Below are 6,000 nucleotides of genomic sequence, written 5' to 3'. Positions count from 1 at the left end.
CCTAGTTTAGATGGCCACGGGGCTGAGGAGGGGGCGACGGCGGCTTGGGAAGGGGAAGGTGGCCTAGCACGTCTTTTCGGAGCAGTGGCCGGGAAATTTTTGATTGCGGGGAGGTGGGGGATGGAGAGGACGGAAGGAGCAGAGGGTAAACAATAAGATCTATTCAAAGAATATGGCACAAAGCACCCTATCAAGCCAGGGTTGCTTCCAGCTCTTCATTGTTGTAACAGCTGTCTTTCCGAAGTGGGGGAGGAGGAGGTTGGTATCAAAAATGAGAGCAACAGCAGTGTTTGTTTCTCATTGTTTTAAGAGGCTGTTGTGCAGGATGAAAATTTCTACCCGATTATTCTCTCRACCGTGTAGCTTGTGTCGTATGTGAGAACAACACAGGAGGGGAAGAGTGCCCTATAAAGAGCCTGGAGCAAAAAAGGGTATGGCTGCGTACCTCTCCCATAGAGTGGGGATGTAAATACTATCAAAGAAAAATACTGGTTAATGGTAAACTAAAGAGGGCCTGATTCCCTAACGCACAGAGAGGGACAGCATTGAATTCGGCAAGAAACTGACTGTGGAGTTGAGAGAGGTGCAGGAAGTAACGATTTTCCAGTATTGCACATGAAATTGTTTCATCCCTCTATCAAATCCATTATCAGCCACTGTAAATAAGCAGCAGCATGTCTATTTAGAGTGGTTTCAGCTTATAATGATACTATAAAATTCATGTTTCTGCAGTATCTAAATGATTACAATGCTGAATTAAAGCTGGGAACTCAGAAATAGAAGGCCACATACAGAGAGTGTTTTATCTGTGGTGGTTGTTTTTAACATTCTAGTCCATTCTTGGATGCACAGATTTTTTTGGAGCGTGGTGGTGTTTTGTTTTGCCTTTTTTATTACTGCAGAGTGGCTTGTTATTGAGGAGAGTGGAGAATAAAAACACACTGGTAGCAGTCTTCTGTGGGGAAATTTCTTCTGATACTGCAGTGACCTTTTTTGCTTGCTTATTCTTTGTCTTGAAATACTAGAATTTATTCCAGTATTGGTGAACTGTTGATCAGGGTTATACTGAAACAAGATTAACCCAATTCATTGAAAAGCACAGTGGGGAAGTCTTGTTTTTTGTTTTGGGTTTTTTTTTCCTGAAATTGTATGTTACCTTCTTTCTATAGTTAAAAATGGACAGGTTGAAAATAATCAAAATTCTCAAAGCATACTTGAGGTCTAAATTAACACCTATCATCTAAAAAAAGCCCTCTTCTATTGTGGTTTTTTGTTCATTTTTTTTTTTTGCTCTATATTTGTACAGGAAGTCAGTGTTATAGAAAGCCCTGCTTGCTTTGAGCTACCAGAAGTGCCTTTAAACATTAGTCTGTTTTTGGATATATTTTTGTTAGTAAATTTGAGGACATGGCTATACTGACATGGTTTTATTAGCCCTAGTGCTGAGTATCTTTGACCCACTCACCTATATATCTTGGAAGGGACAAGTTTTGTTTCAATACACTGTTTGTTTTTGCTTTTAATATACTGTTTTCTAGTGAGGGGTTTTTGATCTGAAAAACATTAGTATATTCGCATTTATAAACAGATTCCTCTTGGGAGGGGGAAATAAGGATAGATGTTTAGTGATGCTTTCTAGAAAATAGTTTGTAATGTGGCTGCCTTAAAACTTCTATTCATTGACAAGAACATGCTTTGTAGTGTAATAGTTCATATTTAATGTGACATAAGGACAATTATGCAAAAATATGTTGAGACTGGAAGCTGCTATTCAAAGTTGTTGAATATCGTAAGATCAACGAAGACAGCACTGGATTGAATGCTTGGTGATTAGTACTCCTCCCACATAGCCCTGTACATTACCTCCAGATTAGACGCAGAACTGACTGCTGTGATAGTTTGCCTGACTAACAAGTGTTAAATAGGGCCTTTAAATGTCTGGAGTCTTATCTTGGGGGGCGGGGGGAAATACCGTGATGTAGAATTATGACTAATATATATAATGTCTTTTGCAGGCTTAAAATAACAAGTGAATTATTGAGGGGAGGTTTGATTCAGTTATTCAGGCTTAGTTTATTGTCTTTCATTAAGCTGCATAAACAGATTTCTGAACTATTGTTGTTGTTTTTTTTTTAATCCAGTCTAGGTTGTGTTTAATAATCACTTCTTACTTCCATAATAAAATACGGAAATAGAATAGGGGTTATGCTTCTTAAATTTGACTTTCCTGTGGATTTTCAGTATGTATGTATAGCTAGCCATTCATTCCAGAAAGAATGGAACTCTTTATTTTAAATGAAAGAATGAGCTCTCTGGCATGCCCAGCCAAACAAGAGCATATTCTAAATAGGTCCCTTTATAGGAGGTGTGGTCACCACAGAGAAAATAACCACTTACTGTAGCAAAGCAAACGAAAAAGGGAAACACTACCCAGATTGACTCCTAATTTTCTGCRGTATTGGTTTAGTATGAAACATGCACTGACAGATCACAATCCTGAGTTCTATTTGGGGTTTCTTTGCTTCCTGTGGTACGTAATAGGTGATACCTGATGAACTACAACCAAATAACAGAAAAGAGGAGAGGGTGCTGTTTCCTGATGCTTTTGATTGACTTGTACTCTATGCTTTGAGAGTTTGCTTACCTTCCAAAGCCCCTCTTTCTCATCATTTCTTTAACGTCTGGCCTAGGATGTCGTCTGGAGACAAAGTCTTAGGCTCTTCCACTGCTTCAGTTTTTCTTTTGACTTACTCTTGTTGCGAAACCCACATCAGCAAAAATACTCTCACTAACTCATCATCAAAACATGATATAAGAAGGTCTTCCAGGGTAGAGTGCTCCTTTGAGCTTTCTGGTTTTCAGAGCGGGATGGATGTGGTTAGGCAGCACCACTCTGAGCTTGTTAGCACTTACGCAGATGCGAGTACAGAGCTGGTGGAGATGATCCAGCACAGAATTACCTGTGTGCGATCAGCAACAGCATTTTATAGAAAACAGTGGCCTCTTGGTTATTAGAACAACTGTGGAGCAAGTTCTGAACATTTTCAGCGCAAACAAATTCTTAGGTTTTAAGCTTTCCCCGTGCAGGGATCTTTTGCTCTGCTAAGTTTTGTCTTCCATTGAGCCACGTTGTCAGACTTAAATAATTACAGTTGTTGTTTTTTTCCAGGCTATGAGCAATACATGTAGTCTCCACTATGTCCTTAAAAAAAAAAAAGCCAGCCTTTCCAGCTTCCTCAGGGAGTCTCCAAAACCTCCAATTAGCAGGCGTTGGTTTTGGCTGTAAAGTTTTTCTTTATGGGACAGTTTGTCCTGTCAAAGGAAGAAAAAAAATCTGAGTACTGGAGATGTATCTGAGGAATGTGTGTGTGTGCTACGCAGGCAAAACCCTTCATCCTGCAGCAGGACTAATGCATCAGCTCAGTGCATTTCACAACACTTGCTGTCTCGGTATTTAGTATCCTGAATAGGAGGGAATTCTGACTCTTCTGAAGTGTGCTAATGACCTGCGTAGTTCTTAAATCTTGCTTGAATTTAGATCTGCCATGAAATGAGGTAAGCGGAAACCAAAATGATATGCCTAAAAATGCCTCAAAATCTAGTTGCCTTCTAGTAATTACTCCTGGTCTGTGTTCAGAAAGCTGAATTGAATAATCTCAATTACCCTAATCCCATTTTTGAGTTTGCTTGGTTCCTGTCTCTTAAATATTGTTTCCATATTTCAGGATTGCTTGGCTTTGTGATACAGAGTTGATTCTTTTGGGTTTGTCTTTGTTCATTTTGCACGGCTGCTCTTGTGCTCCTTTCTGTCATTCTGGGTAGGTCTTTGTTATTTCAAGTAATGGAGGTTGTGTAAACAGACAGACCCAAAGCGGACAGGGAGTATTGAGAACTCTTTGCATCCCAGATGCTGTTCTGCCAGAAACTTGCAAAATCTGATGTTATACTTACAATGGCATTTCATTTTATAGCAGTAGAAGAAAAGAGAAACTGCTGCTGGTGTAWCAGAGTGAAGTCATTACATGGTACGTTTGAATCAAAACAGTTTTCATTTGGCAGGTATCTAACAACAAGGCTCATAAGTAATAAGAAACAATGTCAATGTCAAAAAATTGATTTTTTTTTTTTTTTGCTGAAGCTGATGTCTTTACCATACAGTTGTTTTTTCCCCTCATTTATTATTTTGTTTTGGTGTTATTCATGCCACACTTATGTGCAGTATTTTTGAAGCCAGCACTTCTGAGAACAGTGACATTTTGTTGGCAGATGCAAATAAAATCTTTCTTTTTTGTGTACAAATTGATTGCTTAAAATTAAAGGCAATGGGAGAGGTAAACTGTAACCTGTTTCACACAGCCACTGTGGTGGTCCTGTGCTCCACACCCTAGTAAAGGAAAGAGAAGAATTCAGTTACTTTCAGAAGGAAAAGTCAGTTTAGTTGAGCTAGAAATATCTGAGCCAAGCTGTAGGAATTAAATAGGAAGATGGCTTTTTGTTAGAGGAGGGGGCAACATGGGGGAGAGGTGTACATTGCTCCTATGGCTCTCCTGCCGTAGTTAGAGAGGTAAAGCAGTAGCTTTGCAGGTGGTAGATTTAAACAGATGTGTGCTTTGAACTTAGCCTGTGTCACCTGAGGGACCAAACTTGTGTGTTGCAAATTCTTTTGTTCTTTCTGTCCAAATGGGATTCTCTTCTTGCTCCTTCCTCTGCAAGGAATTGCACTTGTAAGTTGGGCTGCAGTGGAAATACTGGCCCTGACGAACAGTAATTTCAGCATGAAATACAAGCAGAAATGCCAGAAAAGGGATATTTGCTGCCCCCTCTCCTTGCTGACACGTGTGCAGTGAGGCGTTCTGGGGCAGCACCTGATCATAATTCTTAACATTCCTCAGGCCAAATTAATGACAAAAGTGGTCGTCTTAGTTGCAGTGTATTTTCTTGTGTTTGGATTGTTTGTGTATGTAAGYGGTGAGGACTTTTCTTGCGTGCTACTGAAATGAATGCTGCCCCTGTGCTGAAACAGGGGTTCCCCAAAATGGTTTTACTTGGTACTGCCAGTTATAGCAGCCACAGCAAATGATAGTTCATGGGCAGATGTGCTCTCAAGAAGAGGCATTTGACTGCTTGGGCAGTGTTTGTCTCTTGTACAGAAGCTTGCATAACAGGAGAGAGAGCTAGAGAGCCCTTATGCAAGGAAATGTCTCATCTTATTTTAGATACCATTATTAATTGGAGGCCTGGGATAGATTAGGTAATTATTGTTTTCACTATTGGGTTACCTTGCTGTTTATTGCATTGACTCATGCCATTATGAAAGTCCACCTGATGAATGTTTTAGCCATATTGATATGGCGTGAAATACTTAACTGCGCAACTGTGYGCGGGGGCCTAAGTCTTTGTGTGGCCGGTAGCTGTCTGTCTGCCTTGCTGATCTCAGTTATGCTTTCAGGTAGATAATTTGTCCATGTATGGCAAAATTCCCTGGTGTTCTGCCCTCAAGTTCCATCGCAAATAGGATTATTTAGACGCACCATCATTTGACTTCATTTCCAAGTGTATATGTGAATAAGAATATCATCATATCTTGAGTAATAGCAAAATACAAACCCRGTAGGGAAAAGCTTCATGATCACTAGCATAGAACTGCAGGCTTTGGAGACAGGCAGAACTATAAGTAATTTGTTTATCAAATAGGCTTATTTGAGTGGTGATGAACTGCTGTATGTACTTGAAGAGCAACAGGAGTTTCATCTTTGGCCTGAAAGTACTGAAGCATGTCTCCATTTAAAAGAGAAAAAAATCCATTCAAAGAATATTTGTAGTAAACCGTTACCCTGCTGAAGTAAGCTTTTAAAAAGACTGAAGAAAAAAAAAATGAACGTGATGAAAGTAGATGTCTTGGAGCACGGTTTGTGGTCATAGCTGTGTCTCTGCGAAGCCAGGAAGTCTTTGTCTTATTTATACTCCTTATTTGTTGATCTTGGATATTGTCTTTTTGGG

At 39.7% G+C, this 6,000-nt stretch overlaps 1 protein-coding gene across 5 annotated transcripts in view; it reads left to right on the top strand.

Annotated features, from left to right (window-relative positions):
- Nucleotides 1-6,000, top strand: part of FBXL20 (F-box and leucine rich repeat protein 20) — a 44,359-nt gene that overhangs the window by 1,543 nt on the left and 36,816 nt on the right. The window contains exon 1 of one of the 5 annotated variants that reach the window (XM_026072952.1): nt 160-431. The exons of the other annotated variants lie outside the window; for them this stretch is intronic. The gene's annotated coding sequence lies outside the window, so the exon portion shown is untranslated. Of the gene's footprint in view, nt 1-159; nt 432-6,000 lie in introns of those variants that run through there. 5 annotated transcript variants of the gene reach the window in all.

This window comes from Apteryx rowi, unplaced genomic scaffold (genome assembly GCF_003343035.1).
Source record: "Apteryx rowi isolate R43461 unplaced genomic scaffold, aptRow1 scaffold_354, whole genome shotgun sequence".
Taxonomy (NCBI): domain Eukaryota; kingdom Metazoa; phylum Chordata; class Aves; order Apterygiformes; family Apterygidae; genus Apteryx; species Apteryx rowi.
The sequence above is the reverse complement of the archived record's forward strand: the minus strand, read 5'-3'. Positions and strand labels throughout refer to the sequence as shown.